This window comes from Ascaphus truei, chromosome 3 (assembly GCF_040206685.1).
Source record: "Ascaphus truei isolate aAscTru1 chromosome 3, aAscTru1.hap1, whole genome shotgun sequence".
NCBI classification, from domain to species: Eukaryota; Metazoa; Chordata; class Amphibia; order Anura; family Ascaphidae; genus Ascaphus; species Ascaphus truei.
In genome coordinates this window covers 7,442,443-7,460,219 of record NC_134485.1, presented here as the reverse complement: position 1 = coordinate 7,460,219, position 17,777 = coordinate 7,442,443, and the positions used below count along the sequence as shown (strand labels likewise).

At 44.7% G+C, this 17,777-nt stretch overlaps 1 protein-coding gene across 3 annotated transcripts in view; it reads left to right on the top strand.

Moving 5' to 3' along the window:
• The window catches only part of CD86 (CD86 molecule), a 72,559-nt gene that overhangs the window by 15,174 nt on the left and 39,608 nt on the right, over positions 1-17,777 (top strand). The window contains exon 1 of one of the 3 annotated variants that reach the window (XM_075593577.1): positions 13,080-13,231. The exons of the other annotated variants lie outside the window; for them this stretch is intronic. The gene's annotated coding sequence lies outside the window, so the exon portion shown is untranslated. Of the gene's footprint in view, positions 1-13,079; positions 13,232-17,777 lie in introns of those variants that run through there. 3 annotated transcript variants of the gene reach the window in all.

The following is a 17,777-nucleotide window of genomic DNA, read 5'->3' as shown; positions in this document are numbered from 1 at the left end:
CTTAAATGACAAGAATATTGTCGTTTGATAGCTCTATTAGATTTCAATCATGACAGTGAAATGTACAGATGTGATAAACACGATAGGTATGTTTAATACATGTCACTAACACATGATTCTGTATGTAATGCACAGTGATGCAGTGTAGTTTCCCTGGATATTATTACAGTGCAGCATTCTCCTCTTCTCTGAGATTTTAGGAAATTGAAGAAGGAAGAAGCACAGATGAGATTTAGTTTGAGACTGATGTGTAGGAGGAGAGGAAGATATGGTGGCAGGGAGATGCCGAGATGGAATATCCCAAAAAGGGGACTACCTGACCCCAGTTTATAACATGTTTTTTTTTTTCTTTTCTTTTTTTAATCCTTTTGTCAAATCAACTTTTTTTTAAATGGACGCAAATATTCTGAATAATATGATGTTTCCAAATGCGCTGATCAACCTAACGTTTAGTGCACTAACCCAAGGTTATAAACCAGGGCTGGCCAACTCCAGTCCTCAAGGGCCACCAACAGGCCAGGTATTAGGGATATCCCGGCTTCAGCACAGGTGGCTCAAGAGACAGTAATTGAGCCACCTGTGCTGAAGCAGGGATATCCCTAATACCCGGCCTGTTGGTGACCGTTGAGGACTGGAGTCCGCCACCCCTTTTCTAAACTGTACAACTTTACACTAGGATAGCTCTCCGCCAATAAGGATTATGGGAGATATTCGCATGCAAGTTAACGGGTTGTAAGGTGCTGTAGGGCTTAATACTGTACCACTTATTAAATATGGATTTAGACATAATCTAGGGCCCTGTTTACGAAGCCATGCTACTTCCCAAGACACCTTCCAGTACAGATTAGTAAAGCAGGCGTTTCATGGCCCATTCAGGGGAAGGCTGTAAGGTGTCGTCTGAACCAGAAGGTGTGTTATGGAGAAACACAACTTAGGTTGCGTCCATGGTAAAGGCGCTCGCGTGATCGAAACGCCGTAAAGGCAATGATCGTGGCCCTAGACCGTGCGTGCACGAGCCCGACGGGGCGCGCGGCGTGGCAGGAGTCAAGCAAGTTTGATTTTGCCGGGTGACGGCCGGGTCACGTGCCTGGTTCAGCCAATGAGGGCGAAGCGCTCACGTGACGTCATGGGCATGCCCTCCTCCTCCCCCTGGCATGCCCTCCTCCTCCCCCTGGCATGCCCTCCTCCTCCCCCTGGCATGCCCTCCTCCTCCCCCTGGCATGCCCTCCTCCTCCCCCTGGCATGCCCTCCTCCTCCCCCTGGCATGCCCTCCTCCTCCCCCTGGCATGCCCTCCTCCTCCCCCTGGCATGCCCTCCTCCTCCCCCTGGCATGCCCTCCTCCTCCCCCTGGCATGCCCTCCTCCCCCTGGCATGCCCTCCTCCTCCCCCTGGCATGCCCTCCTCCTCCCCCTGGCATGCCCTCCTCCTCCCCCTGGCATGCCCTCCTCCTCCCCCTGGCATGCCCTCCTCCTCCCCCTGGCATGCCCTCCTCCTCCCCCTGGCATGCCCTCGCCACGCCTTCCCGCGCGTCTGTACTTGCCGAGATCTGTGTCCTGCAGGGTTGCACGATGGTGCAACCCTGCAGGACACAGATCTCGGCAAGTACAGACGCGCGTGACGTCTCACGCACGCGCACCTGTGCTATATCTGAGGCCGTAGTAAATGTGACCCTTTATGGCCCATTTACTGAAGCGCGCTGTAAGGCGTCTTCGAGCACAGAAGGTATCTTACGGAATAGCACGTCTTAGTTAATATAGCTCAGATTGTGAGGAACAGGACGCATCACATTGACTGTGTCCGCCTGAAAGTGCATAGAAACTCAATGTCATCGGTGAGAGGATAAAGCAATATCCGAAGTGTACGGCTGCACTTATAGTGCCGGCGACAGTGACGTTGCTTCAAAACAAATGCATTGTCGCTGTCACCGGCGCTTATAGTGGACGCGACGGAGCGACAGCACTTCCAAAATTCTTGTCAGTAGAATTTTATTTTTGCAGAGACGGTCTCCACATGTGACTGCCTATAAGCCAATCAGAGAGCTTCTATTGCATCCAATGTGTCTGTGTACACGTGTGTGTGTGTGTGTACGTGTGTGCGTGTGTGTGTGTGTGTGTGTATGTGCCCGTGTATGGTTTTTTGGCAAATAAGTATAATACATATATAAAGTTGAACACATTGTATTACAAGTGTAGCCGAGACCCGTTTTTCCCCAATTGGATGAAGGGGAGGTGCACCTAGGGAACACTCCGATAACAGAGGTTCCGCGCAAGAGGGAGCCGCCATGTTAGGTTGGCGCCGGCGCAGAATTGGTCCGGCCGGAGGTTGCGCATGCGCCAGGCAGGGACAAAAAGCCCGCGAAGGAGGAGAGCTAGGGGAGGAGGGGAGTTAGGGGACTAGGGTCCCAGCACCCCCGCGTTTCCCCCGTGATGTGTCAGAACCAATCAGGTACGGGAGGAGGGAGGAAAAGGAAGTGAAGGGGCGCACGAGTGTTCAGAGCTAGCTGACGGAGGAAGGAGAAGGAGCTCCGGTGTAGGGAGGCTGCCACCCCTACCTAGGCCGCATGCCCCAGGCCCAGTTAGACCCTGAGCCCCAGTAGCGTGCAGCTGAGCTAGGGACTGGCCATAGTCAGGTTCCGGATCCCCTTACTGTGCTACGAGTCATACCAGGACAGTTCTATATCCGCGGGAGGCCTGGGACCAGGCCCCGCCACTAAGTCTCAGCGTGCCTGGGTGGGATCGCCCCGGACATCTACGGGTGACGTCATCTATGCCCTCGCCGATCCTTTGTGAAGATAGTTGCAGAACCGGGTACAGGAGTACCCGGCAGGTAAAACGTCAAGTGCACCAACGGTACCATTCTCACTCCGGGACACGGTGGCTGCGCAGTCACACACTTATACACCCACTGACTCACTTGAAAGGGGGGTGGGGGAACGTACTCCAAAGGGGAGCTGGACACGGGGTGGGATCACCCGGTGGAGGGAGAGGGAGAGTGAGCGTTCCAATGACGCTGGTAGTAGTGTCTCCTCTAGAGAGGGGCACCTGCGATTACGTTACTGGTTGCATAAGTAAAACATCTTGGTTACGGTATTGCTGTGCATGTGTGTGTTCATGTACATAAGTTCCTGCGAAGACCCACTTCCCCTCGGGCAGAAGCTATCGCAGGTGGAGGCGCTGCACCAAGGCATAGGTATTGTGAGCACCCCAGGCTCTCCGTGGCAGAGGCTCAGGCCCTGTGAGCCTACAGGTTATACAGCACATGGTAGTGGTCTGCGTTCGATAGGAAGCAGGGCTACACAAGGAAAAAATAGATTTGTTTACTGTCGGCAGAAAGGCGCTTGACACAAGTCTTTCCTTTTCTAACATGTTTCCCGTAACTTTTATATTATTCAGTCAGAGTGTTTACTGAATACAGAAATATAACTATTTTGTCTGGCTGTTGGAGAGCCCAGGCTGACCTTCAGCTGACCCCTGAACCGGACCAGGCGTCCTTTGTTTCCTGAAGCAGTATCCAGTAAACAAACCCCCAACTCAATCCAGCACGGCACTATATACATAAGGGTATTAAGGGCTCTTAATTCACTTCTCTCCTAGTCCCTGCAGTGAACGCCTTCACTTCGCCTGTCCCCCTTTCCCTGCCGTCGCCCATTTGCAGCGTTTCTAATAGCCAACGCCATCTCTTTACAAACCTTTCTTTACACTGTTAAATCTCCTGTCTCCGCCCCTCTGCCTTCCCCCTTGCTGACGTCACTGGCCTTGTAGCCAGCGACGTTTACAAAACATATATGATAACTTTCGCAATGGCGACGGGTGACATCATCGGTCGCGTCGCCAGATGTATAAGCGCAGCTTAAGCCTCACCAGGTTACACATAACATCTGCTGTTGCTTGGTGGTCTGCTACTATTTAGAGAATTACTTAAGTTCACAGCAACTGGATGGACAATTACGATGTACAAAATACTAACGTCAATGAGCGCAAGATGTAGTAATTATAATCAGCATACTCGATTTGATGTTAAAAAAAAGTGAACAGGTTTTGTTGCCATTACCGGGGAATAAATAGTCTGTATAATTAACTCGATCAGTCTAAAAGAACATTGATCTAGTATAGAACTCCATTCTTTCTCAAAATCTTTATATTCAAAGCCAAATGTTGGAGCCTTGGTCATCCTTAATCTTCTAGGGATCCTCTTAGTTTTCTGATAGTTTCTTAGTGTTGTGATTTCCCACCAAAGTTTCAGATCTTGTGAAATTTATTTTTCTAAACGAAAAAAAAAAAATACTTTTTAAGGTCTTGGGAATCCTCACAAAACAAATCGTGATCAGTGTCAAAAACGGAACATGCTTTTTTGTTTCTAGCAGCGATGTTAAAACAATTGAATGCAAAGTGAGAACTTGTAGTGGGTTCAATAGCAGGTTGATTATCTGTTGTAGTAGCCATCTTGTAAAGTATAGTGTACCCTATACTGTTCGAAAAGACAAGCCAAAGGGATGAGAGAAAAAATATGTTGTGTCCAAATATATAAAAAATATGTAAAAATTACAAAAGGGAAAAATAACATAGAAAAAAACCTACGAGTTGTAGCAGCCTCAATAAGTTTACTGATGTCATGTTCGTTTCTAAACATCTGATTAACATATGTAATAATTATCAGGTGTGTTGGCCAATAGGACAGGCTATATAAATCACCTATGTATTAGCCCAACAATACTCCTTGAGAAAGCGCTATCGTAGCGTGAAACACGTGGGAGGAGAATCCCCTTGTTTTGTCCCCATTTTGTCCCCTGTTTTTATCATGTAGTTCAATAATTTTTTTTTATATACCGGTGAGTTGTTAGTGCAATTTTTTGGGTCAGCCGACCAGCCAATCCCTTGCCTTGTTTTTGTCATTGAGAGGATCAATCCGGTAGCATACCGATTATGTCTGCCACCATCCATGAAGATCCCGTCCGCATTTCATGTCTCGTTGCTTAAAGCCTTTGTACAGGATCCCAAGTCTCCAGTGCCTGCGCCTCCTCCAGAATCTCTTCTAGTGGAAGGACAACATGAGTTCGAGGTGCAGATGATCCTGGACTCCAGAGTGTCCAGAGTTAACATGCAGTACCTCGTTCATTGGAAAGGTTTTGGTCTGGAAGAAGGTACCTGGATCCCCAAGGATCGATTTCACGCTCCTCGTTTGGTACAGGCTTTCCACCAGAGGTACCCCTTGAAGTTGTGCCTGGAGCGCCCGGAGGTCGCTCCTGAATGGGCGGGGGTACTGTGAGGATTGGGTGCGGAGACAGCAGCATCAGCAGCAGACTTCGCTCCAGGCTTTGATACAAACTGACTGCTGCTGCTCTTTGTCAGTGCCTGCTGTGCTGAGCTCTCTCAGCAACGAATCAGGGGGCTAATTCTTGCAGCAGCTTGTACCGCTGTACTCCTCAGCTATTTGCTGCTCTCCCTTTATATGCTCAGCTATTCCTGCTGCAATTTGCCTGAGCATACTGTAAAGACTGTTTCCTTGTGACGTTGTGCTAGTCAAAAGCACCTGATATTGTCCTGCCTTGCCTTGTCTTGCCTGCTGCGCTATCCTTTATCTTGCAGTTCTACGGAAACCTCGGCTTACCTCTCAACGATCCTGTCTATTTCCAACCCTCGACCATGGCTAGTGACCCCAACGATTCAAACCTCCGACCAACATCCACAGCAAGTAATACGATGATCCTCCCTTCTTTCTCCAACCCTGACCCGGCTACCCACGACCACGACTCTGCATTCCGGACGCGTTTTCGCTTAGGTCGGTCTGTATCCCCACCTCGGCCTCGCGGTTCAGTCCAGTTTGTGGCGGGCACCCGTTACAATAAGGTACCAGTGCAAATTGCACAATTGTTTTGCATCATTTCAAGGAGCAATACCATGGGGTCCTCTTGATGCATATTCTCAGATCATTTGATAAGTAACTCTGGGGCTTATGCAGAGAGGTGCGGAGCAGAAAGGCTTAAATTCGCCGCAGGTTTGGCATTTAATTGTGTCCTATGCAGGGTACTCCGGTAGAGCAGTGTGCAGGAAATTACTAATTAGGCGAGTTTCACTTGGCGTGAAACTCGCCATTCTGAGGCGCGCGGTATCTGGCCACAATACTGCCAACTTTAGTTGGCGGGCAAAATTTCCCCTGAACGCGCCATTTAGTAGCTCCGATTGGCGCGTTCATGCGCATCGGAGCTACTGGAATCATGCGTGTTTCCGCATTGGCGAAATCACGCTTCTCGCCACACGTCTGGCGAATTTGAATTGGCCCGCCAAGTTCTCGCCAGTAACTGACTACATGAGGAAATTTTTGCCTCTAAACAGGCGAAATTTAACTTTACGTTCCTCTCTGCATAAGCCCCTCTGTATGTAATTTTTTTTTCAAATCTTCATAGAAACGACACTGTTCTTCACTAAGTCCCAGATCCACAGAGGTCTGTTGACTCAGTACTAATAATGAGTCATTATCAAAATCAGTAACGAACATTATTTTCCCTAAGGTTAACATGTATGTACTGTACAATAGTAACTGCGCGCTGGCCGTCCACGGTATTTTCTCCCAAATCCCTCTTGGTGCTGCTCCCCGTCTCCCGTGATCAGCGGGGCTAGAGAAGGCTCAAACATAGACAAACAGACAAATGGGGGCGCAAAAAAGAGTGAGAAAATGAATCAATAAAGTTCTTAAAGTATAAGGTTTTTATGGGGACATAAAATAAGCACAAAGACTTACAATAAAATAGGGATCTTAATGATCCAAGTACACCAGGCAGGTATCAACCCCAGCAGTAACTCCTTAGTCCATGAGCTCCCCCTCCTCCGGATCGCAGTTGGTAAGTGCCGAGGGGAAGTTCCATACCGGCGTCCACTTGAAGCTTTCCCTGCCTCGTGTAAGCAGCTCTGGGTCTACAGCGTTGTGACCTTCGTACACAGCATGCAATTGGCTCGCCTACGCGTTTCGTGTCACATGGGACACTTCGTCAGGTCATAGCCATAATGCCCATTGGAGCGCACTAAATACAGCAGGCTAACCAATGAGTAACATTGTAAGTGCTGGTGACATCATCTTTCCAGACGAGTAACAATGTTACACCTAACACATGTGTCTTCATTAGCTTGTGTTTGAAAGTACTCACGGGATCTCCTCAGATGGTGCAGCGTTCGACGTGCTCCTGCCGGTGTCCGTTGCAAGATACAAGTGAGAAAAAACGGCGATTCACAGTCGAAAAAAGAACACAGAGGGCTGTAGAATAAGTTACTGCGAAAATTTATTGGCACAAGTACTGTAGCACAAAATTGGAAACACTCTTACACATTTTGCACCCATAGGCGCTTTATCAAAGAGTAGCTTTTGATAAACGAACTCTTTGATATAGCTCCTACGGGCGCGAAATGCTTAAGAGTGTTTTTAATTTTGTGCCAGATGTGCCAATAAATATTTGCAGTAACTTACTCTGCAGCCCTCATAGAGTTATTTTTTCGACTGTGAACCGCCATTCTTCCTGTATGTAGTACTCAATCTCCCACATATTAGGACTCCAAATACAGTATAAAAGGGAATTTGCAGAACGCAAACATACTGTAAATCCACTTTAATAAAAAAATTATTAAGAACAAATGCACAGTGCACTAACAAATTTGAAGATGGTACAGAGTGGTTGAGAGTATAGTCGAATCTAAGCTGTGGCGGAGGTGCATCTTTGTGGCTTTGGTATGGCTCACAGTCTGAATTCCCTTCAATGTAAAGTGGTAATAATTCCCCTCTCGCGTTGCTTGGATCGATAAGCTGGCATTCTGGCTAGGCTTACAGCCTACATACATACACACACACATACATACATACGTTCACACATAATCATTGAGTGAGAAAAGAAAAACTGCGCACCAAATGAAGTGTTCAAAATAATGATAATAAATGTTAATATAAAAAAATTATATACAATAAATATAAGTGTTCACACATATAATATTGACCCAAGTTAAAAACAAATCAGTGACTTGTGATAATGATATATAAATAACCTTTGACAATAATGGTTGAGAGTCTGCTGCTGACCAGAACAGATGGCTCAGCATCTTAGATTGCATGAAAGAGAAAAAGAGACAGCGCACAACTCTCATAGTATAGTAATATAAAATATAATGTGAAAATTCAAAGGGTGGTAATATATGCACGTACAGCAAGGCAAATCAACAAAGGCAGGGCATGATTGGGGTTCATGATACTGCTACAGCATACAGCAGGAACGGATCAGCATGCCATCATCAACACCACGGGTCCTCCCTCAGTGGAATAGCAGATCTTTGCACGCTGACACTCTGGCTCCTCACTCCACTGCGATCTTCGCTGGTGCTGCACTGGCACTTTTACCCACACACGGGGGCCTCCCGATGCCACTGGGAAAGTTCTTTGAATCAGATACAGTCCTGTATTGGTGCTGGTACTAACAAACTCACAGTACCCACGTTAGGAGCTATCTCTCCGCTCTCGTGTTGTGGCGCGCTAATTGTGACATCACCAAATAGCGCCAAGCTCCACCACTTGCATTGACGCGCCGCTGGTACTCAGAGACTGCTCCGTCGGCAAAGGCACTCGGTACATAAAAAAACAGCACAAGTTGCCTGCTGTAATGTGTAGCTCACCACAAACGAAGCTCGACCGCGGTGCTGAGGTAGGGAATTGGTTAACGCCGACCCACAGCCACGCAGGCGCGCCTAGGATGTAGAGTAGTCATTCAAGCCAGGTCAGGGTTATAGATTGGAGATTAGTGTTAGTACTTGCCAGGTCAGGAGTGGAGAGTTGCGGATCGTCGGAATGCATAGCCAAGTTCGGTGCTGGAAAGTATCGGATAGTTGGGGTACGTAGCCAGGTTCAGGATAGGAGAGTAGCAGATCGTTGTAGTACTTAGCCAAGGTCAGGACTGGAGACAGGAGAATGGTCGTTCGTAGCCGGATCAGGAGAGGAGAGGTGTGGAATCCAAAAGACAAGCAAGGTAGGCAACAAGGTCTACAAGGTTAATCAGCAAGGCAAGGTCACAGAAATGTAGCAAGGCACGGCATCACACTAGACTATGCTCAGCAAGGAATGAGAGCAGACTGAAGGTATATAACGGCAGAACCTCCAATAGCCAGCCAGGGCGGAACCAGGAAGTAAGCACCAATAGACACAGCCTAATCGGGGATGGTGGCAGAATTGCTCGCGTGCCGACCCGCGCACGTCACTTAGGTCCGGGGTCGGAGCCTGGAGCGGGCGTCACTCCCACACCAATTCTGAATGTCCATAGAGCAAGAAGGGGCGGAATCAATCGTGTGCTGACCCGCACGCGTACCGGAGGTCAGGGGGTGGATCCGAGAGCACGCGTCACTCCCACGCCGGTCCTGTCCATCACCAGAGCGGAGGCGGGGCTTAGAACACACGTCAGCAGGGAGGCTGGCCGAACGCACCCGTCATACATCATTGCGGGGGGCGGGGTCCGAATCCGTGGACGGGGGATCGGGCCACGCAAGGTCCGCACGTGTACTGGGACCACGACACGGCGCATCCTGAGTGTCCGTCACGGAAGGCTTGTTGGGGTGAGGAGACAGTCTGCGACCGCCAGGATGGTGAATCCTCACATTTGCTGGAAGAAACTCCTACGCGTTTCGTAGAACTAGTCTACTTCGTCAGGGAAAGTTAATGTGCAAATATTAGATGACATATTAGCCTTCCACATGCAAGTGATTGGCTGCTCAGGGAGCCATTAAGGCCTGTTCTATAGTGCTTGCTGCACCGTGCATGTGTGTTGCATTTATAGTTGGCTGACGTTAGTCAGCCTTTCTATAATGGGGCTACGCGTGCGCACAGCAGGGAGAGTGGATCCGGCCGACAGGGGGGAAGGTGAAAAAAAGAAAGAAATTGCGCTGCTACCGCCGCTGAAAATGTAAGTATATTTGTGTCAATGTGTGTGTGTGTATGTATGTGTGTGTGTGTGTGTGTGTATGTACAATGTTATTAAAAAAATTATTACAGGATTTATTTATTTATTTGAAAACACACACACATACAGTATATACACACACATACATACACACACATATAGTCGCGCACAGTATACTTACACGCGCCTTCACACATGCTTGCCGCACACACTATATAACAGCCCTTAATCAACCAATCAGTAGCATTAGAACACATATGTATGCATAATTAAAATCACATGACAATCTTTAATTACAGGCATGGTTAAAAAAGGTTTAATCTAATAAAACACTAGCATAAATCCTATTTCAATATCCACACATTAAAGGATCTGAAATAAGAGGAAACCACATTAGCAACAAGGTTACATCATATTGTAATAAGAAATAACTCTTAATATAGCGCGCTGACTAAGAGAATTATAGATAAAGAAACCCCCCCCGCCTAAAGAGCAGTAATTGAAAAGTTAATTCCAGAAATAATACAAATTATATATATATATATATATACATACAGCTATTACTCAATGGACACAGAAAACATTACAAAACATTGGGAATAATATTAAAATTAGAAATATTAGGAATGGTCTAGACATTTTTAATATCAATTAAATGTATATATATATATATATATATATATATATATATATATATATATACATTTAATATATATATATATATTTGATTTCTATTATTTATGGTATTAACTTTTCAATGACTCCTCCTTAGGCGGGGGGGGGGGGAGTTCTTTATCTCTTATTCTCTTAGTCAGCGCGCTATATTAAGAGTTATTACTTACTATAAGATGATGTAGCCTTGTTACTATTGATGTTTCCTCTTATTTCAGATCCTTTAATGTGTGGATATTGAAATAGGATTTATGTTATAGTTTTATTAGATTAAACCTTTTTTTAACCATGTCTGTAATTAAAGATTATCATGTGATTTTAATTATGCATACATATGTGTTCTAATGCTACTGTGGTTGATTAATGGTTCCCAGAGCAGCCAAACACTTGCATGTAGAGGGTATATATTCAATCTGTATTTGCACATTAACTATCCCTGCTGAAGTAGACTAGTTCTACTTTAATCTTTAGTAACAGACATTGTTAAAAAAAGGTTTAATAAAATAAAACATTAACATGTGGATTACTTTTTACAAAAATATGTAAGTGTCCTTCCATCCTATATTAAGGATACAACAAGTGTCCTTAATTTGTTTAAGGATTTTGAATGGAAGGACACATACAGATGGGCAATATTTGACGTGACATCTTTATATACAGATATACCCCACCATTTGGGAATTAAAGACATAAAGGATTATTTGGAGGGTGACACCCAAATACATAAATTGAATGGGGAATTTATTCTGCAAGCCAGAGGTTATATTCTAACCCACAATTATTTGCTTTTCGTGTCCCAGTTCTATGTACAGATTTGCGGAACAGCAATGGGCACACATTTTGCCCCAAGCTACGCAAATCTGTTCATGGGAGCTTGGGAACAGAAATACATATGGTCTAATAATCCGTTCGCCGTTCGAGTTATTTTGTGGCGTCGGTTTATAGACTATATACTGTAGTCTGCATTTGGGAAGGCGATTCTGAATCCCTAGAGACATTTGAGACGTATGTTAATACTAACGATTTTTATTTAAAAATTACTATGACGTCACATGTTTCAGAGATTGATTTTCTGGATTTGCATCTTGAGGTCCACATAAACAAAAAGGTCTGAACCAAAACCTTCTTTAAGAAGGTCGACACTAACAATTTTTTACTGGCCTCCAGCAATCACAAAAAATCCTAGATTAACAATATCCCCCTGGGTCAATTTATGAGGCTCAGGAGGAATTGTAGTCTAGAGGTGGACTTCAATACACAATCCAGTGAATGGTTTGAGAAATTCATCCAGAGGGGATACAACTCTTGCCAACTAACTACAGCATTGACTAGAGTGTGAGAGATGAGTAGAGAATCCTTACTGATTAATAAGGTTAGATCACAAGACACCAATGCATCAGTATCTGAGACTATGCAAGTACTGTACCATTTGTCACAAATTTTAATTCAGGTAGTTACCAGATTCAGGCCATTATCCCAAAACACTGGAATCTATTAATAATTGATCCAGTCTTGGGCCCGTATTTGCAGAAGAAGCCAAGATTCATCTACAGGCAAGCCAAAAACCTGAAAAGTGTTCTGGCTCCTAGTGACGTGGGATCTAATCACACCAGGCCTGTGGATGGGACTTGGCTGGCCACAAAATTGGTGGGAAATTTCTGTTGTGGTAAGTGTAGGGCTTGTGGTCTATTACATAGTCATCGAAAACACGTGACTTCATCTGTTACAAAAGAAACATTACCAGTTTAATTCAGGATAGATACGAAACTTTTCGGAAAATATGGGGGCCGTGGATGATTTACTGGGAAACAAGTGCTTGGTAGATCTCCAACAATCTTTTCTCCAATGATATACAATAAAACTGTAATGTGTATCGCGCCGAAAAGTAAATACAAGTGTAACAAAGTATAATTGGATGTAGTGATAACAAAGCAAAGATGGAAATCTAAACCCCCCCCTATCCCCCCCTCCTACTTTTCTTTTGTACCCTCTCCCTCCCACCCCAAAATAACTTGTGTTAAAAGAACAATAAAATACAAGTTTAAAAAAAGAAAATAAATACAACCACCAAATGTAAAGTTCCTTTTCATTTCTTGCTCTAGAACAGCGGTGCTCAACTAACTCCAGTCCCCAAAACCCCTCAACAGGTTAGGTTTTAACCTGCTTCAGCACAAGTGGTGCATTCTTCCACTGAGCCACAGATTGAGCCACCTCTGCTGAATCAGTGATATCCTGAAAACCTGTTCGGGGGACTTCAGGACTAAAATTGAGCACCCATACCCTAGACGACTGTGCTAAAGACCCTCAAGCAGGTGGACGTGGCACAACACACACACACGCACACACACACACGCACACACATTAAAATTTCGTTTCTCCTACAAAAAATATTTAAAGAATAAAAAATATCCAACGGGGGAATTCAGACTGAATAAAGAGGAACCTCCTCCTACACACTGCAAATGTCAAAAGCTTGTAACACAACCACTTCCCCGGCAGCCACTGGATTTTCCTCAATAAAGTACAGCTCTCCTTCATTGTGTGTTCAGCAGCGAGTCTGTCAGTCGGGTAATTCTGGTTCTGTTGTGGATATATGTTGGATCTCCACACAGAGGATCAAAAGGGACAAAAAATACAGTAAGTTGTTAAAATGAATATCTCTGATGTAAGATGACTCGCATTGTTTTGTATGTTGGGATTTAGTTGTGTGTTTGCAAGTTTTTCTACTAATCTTTTTATGATATGTGTGTATTGTGTTGAGTTCTAGGTATCCGGATGATCATAATAATGCTTCCAATATAGTGATTCTATTAATTACAGTACAGATGTAGCACGGCTTATTGTCTCCGGGACCAGAGGATGAACACTGTGGGGTGTCCCAACTGGAAGAATGGGCCCTCCGCAGCGCCACCGCGGCAGACACGGTCTCCAGTACCGCTGCTTTTTGCGGCTCCAGAGACCACAAGACTTGCTACATTTGTATCTCAGAGGCATATATTTTTGTTCTATGCGCTGTTGGATGTATTACAGTATATGCGGTTATGGTATGTACATGATCTTTAAAATAGATAGGTGAAGATCAGCTAATATTAGGAATCCAAATAAAAATGACATTCAGGTATATACTTTCAAAAATGTGGTTTATTTCACATCTGCCATACTTACATTCAGTTCTTTGGTTATCAGATAAATACAAATAAGGATAATATGTGCTCTATGCTGTAAATAGGAGTGTACTCAGTTCTCAGTGGGGGGGAAAGAAGAGTGAATAATTAAATAACTATTACCACGTGTGTTCCCCTAGAAATAGAACTTTAGGTGTACCCTTGTGTAAATGATTTATGTTATCTTACCTGCATTTCACAGGGCAATGACTCAGCCATGTTACCCTCCATGGGATTCCCCTTAAGCTGAGATCCTCTTTGTCTTAGACGCATTAATACCGTGCAGTACCCCCCCCCCCGCCCCCCGAGAAGCCTGTACAGCATGAGATTATCTCATATCACGTTAGTAACTTGTCCCGTTGAACATATCCTGCTTTAAAAGGGAGCAATCCATGCAATATCCTTCATGTTTTAGTTTTTATAAATAAATCTGTTCTGTAGTATTAGGTAATAGTTACTACATTTTTTTTGTATTAAATTCAAAGACATTTTTAATGAGTTTTAATATACTGAGCATCCTTTGATTTCTACAGCAGGCTTTAGCCCATCACCCCAGCAGTGCAAGATCTTTGTAACACTTTCCTGTTTGTGATCATTTGTTGCCAATATTAGGCTCCATGTTATTGCCTGCGTGTAATTTAGCAGCTAGATAGATTGAAACTGAATTGCGGAAGCTCTGTAAAGCCGGCACCATCTGCTCAGAGCCTGTAGTAGTTGTCTGCTCTCTCCCTATCCTTGTGGTGTCAGACGCAGCTACTGATGCAGCTGCCGTTATTCCAACACATCACGGCACCGATTTTGAGTTCTCTGCTGTTCCCCACGCAGCATGAACGCGGCCAATCGCCCCAGGCACCCGCGCTTATTGCGGATGTTTTGTTTGAATTGCATGGATTCTGTTTCTTCGTTTGCAATAAAATGGATGAATTGTAATGTGCACAGTACTGTGCTACTGTGCTACTGTGTCACTCTGTTACTGTGCTACTGTGTCACTGTGCTACTGTGTCACTGTGCTACTGTGCTACTGTGCTACTGTGTCACTGTGCTACTGTGTCACTGTGTCACTGTGCTACTGTCACTGTGCTACTGTCACTGTGCTACTGTGTCACTGTGTCACTGTGTCACTGTGCCACTGTGCCACTGTGCTACTGTGCTACTGTGCTACTGTGCTACTGTGTCACTGTGCTACTGTGCTACTGTGTCACTGTGCTACTGTGTCACTGTGCTACTGTGCTACTGTGTCACTGTGCTACTGTGTCACTGTGCTACTGTGTCAATTTCATGTTTTTAAAAGCCAGAACACTAAAACTCGTTTTTCTGCTCTCGCCGCGCTCGCATCTTAGTGCGGGGAGGCTGGAATTCATCCCGCGGTTTCAAATCGGGATTCCGATGTACATGACGCGTGAAGCGTTCGAATAACGGCCGCTGCATCAGTAGCTGACCCAACATGCTCACGCGTTTCACTGTTACTATCACAGCTTCTTAGGAGCCTAATGCACATCATAGACTGATATGCCATCTACATTGTAACTAATATTTTTTAAGATTCTAAGGGAGAGAGGAAAATATGGGGACGAAAAAATCTCTACTGCCATATACCAAAAGGCTACAAACAAACCCTTGAGCTTGATACTTTGTGTTCCCTCATCTACCTGCTCATCCATGCTCCCTAGTTACAATCTCTACGAAACAAAGTTGTACAGTACAGAGCCTGCTGTCCCAGGGCCCCGTACCCCGTGTGTGACATATCGGATTTCTGATCCTGGATTTAAAGTGTTTTAATATTCACTATCCATGTGCATTAAAAAATAAAAGAGCATTCATTTTAAAGCACCTTTATTAAACGTTTATTTTTAATTATTTATTTATTTATAAAATATTTTACCAGGAAGTAATATATTGAGAGTTACCTCTCGTTTTCAAGTATGTCCTGCTTTTCAATGATAAAATACCATGTGTTAGATTGCACTAATTGTTTGATCTCATTGTCCTTTCTGAAGGACTCTATTTAACATATTTTGTACAGTAAAGCAATTACACGTAGAATTGGCTTTGTGCAGAGCATGTCAGCGGGTCAGTTATCTGTTCTGTTAAAGTATAGGTTTAGCTGATAGATTTCAGTCCCGCATTTTCTGTGCCTTGTAACTGGAAGATTTTCCTTCTCTCGGACACTAATACTAGAAACATGTTCATCAGGTTTCCTACATTTCATACTCCTCCCCTTAGAACTATAGTACTGTCTAGACCAGGGGTGGGGAACTCCAGTCCATCAACAAGTCGGGTTTTCATGATATCCCTGCTTCAGCACAGGTGGCTTAATCAGTTTCTGCTTCAGCACAGGTGGCTCCAGGGCCAACGACAGGGCGAGAGAGTTGGGATAAGTGTCCCAGGCCCGGTGGCTGCGGGAGGGGGGTGGGGGGGGGGGGGGTTGTAAATGTTTGGGCAGGGGTTTGTATGTATTTGGTGGAGGTGGGGGGGTTTGTACGTATGTATTTGGGGGGTGGATTTTTTTTATATGTAATTGGGGTGTGGGGTTTTTGTATGTATATGGTGGTGTTTTTATATGAATTTGGGGGGGTGTTATTTCTATGTATGTATTTGGGGTTGTTTTTTTGTATGTATTTGGGGGGTGGGGTTTTTTGTGGTGGTGTTTTTTATCTGAATTTGGGGGGGGTGTTTTTTCTATGTATGTATTTGGGGGTGGGGTTTTTTTTGTACGTATTTTTTGTTGTATGTGTTTGGGTGGTGGGGTTTTTTGTATGTATTTGGGGGGTAGGGTTTTTTGTATTTGGGGGTGTTTTTTGTATGTATTTGGGGGGGCATTTGTTTCTGTATGTATTTGGGGGTGTAGGGGGGTTTGGTATGTATTTGGGGGGTGTTTTTTTAATGTATTTGGGGGGGGGTTGTATGTATTTGGGAGGTGGGGGGGTTGTATGAATTTGGGGTGTGGGGAGGTTGTAAGTATTTGGGGGTTGAGGGGTTGTATGTATTTTGTATGTAATTGAGTGGGTTTGTATGTATTTGGGGATATTTTTCTTTAATGTATTGGGGGTAGGGTTGTATATATTTGGGGGTGTTTTTTTTGTGTGCATTTAGGTGCTGGTTTTTTTGTATGTATTTGGAGGTGGGAGGTTTTTTTTCTATTTGGGGGTAGGAGTTGTTTTTAATGTATTTGGGGGTAGAAGTTTTTTTTAATGTATTTGGGGGTGGGAGTTTTTAGTATGTATTTGGGGGGTGGGATTTTCTTGGGGGTGGGTTTTTTGTGTGTGTATTTGGGGTGTTTTTTTGCATGTATTTGGGGGGGGGGGGGTTGTATGCATTTGGTGGGTGTTTTTTTTTTTGTATGTATTTATTATTATTGGGGGGTGGGGGGTGAAAAACTGACTTGGGCTACCTGAGATTTACTTGTTGACAGGAAATGAAGGCTGATCAGAGTCTTACGGTTATAGAGAAACTCCTTCTGCTATTTTGTAATCAGGAGATCTACGCGTTTGAGATATGAAGTATCCGGCAGGTTTGCATGCAGCACTTTCTAGGGCAGAGGCGGCCAATTCCAGTCTTCAAGGCCGACCAACAGGTCAGGTTTTAAGGCTATCCCTGCTGCAGCACAGGTTTTGCAGTCGAAGAGCCACTGATTGAGCCACTTGTGCTGAAGCAGGGATATGCTTAAAACCTGACCTGGTGTTGGCCCTTGACGGCTGGAGTTGGCCGCCCCTGCTCTAGCCCATTAACTTAGAAAAAGGAAGGCAATGGCTCGAGGGCGCCATCTGTACATATTAGTTCTTTAATACGTAAAGAAGAACGAATGAAAGCACATTTTGAGTCCACGTTTGGCTCCGGTTATAATGAATACATTTAATTTTTTTATTTATTTATAAAAATGTTTTACCAGGCAGTAATACGCTGAGAGTTACCTCTCGTCTTCAAGTGTGTCCTGGGCACAGAGTTAGAACAGTACATGGTTACATTAAAAGAACAGAGGTTTTACAGTGAAATCACAGACATTTCATGCACTGATAGAG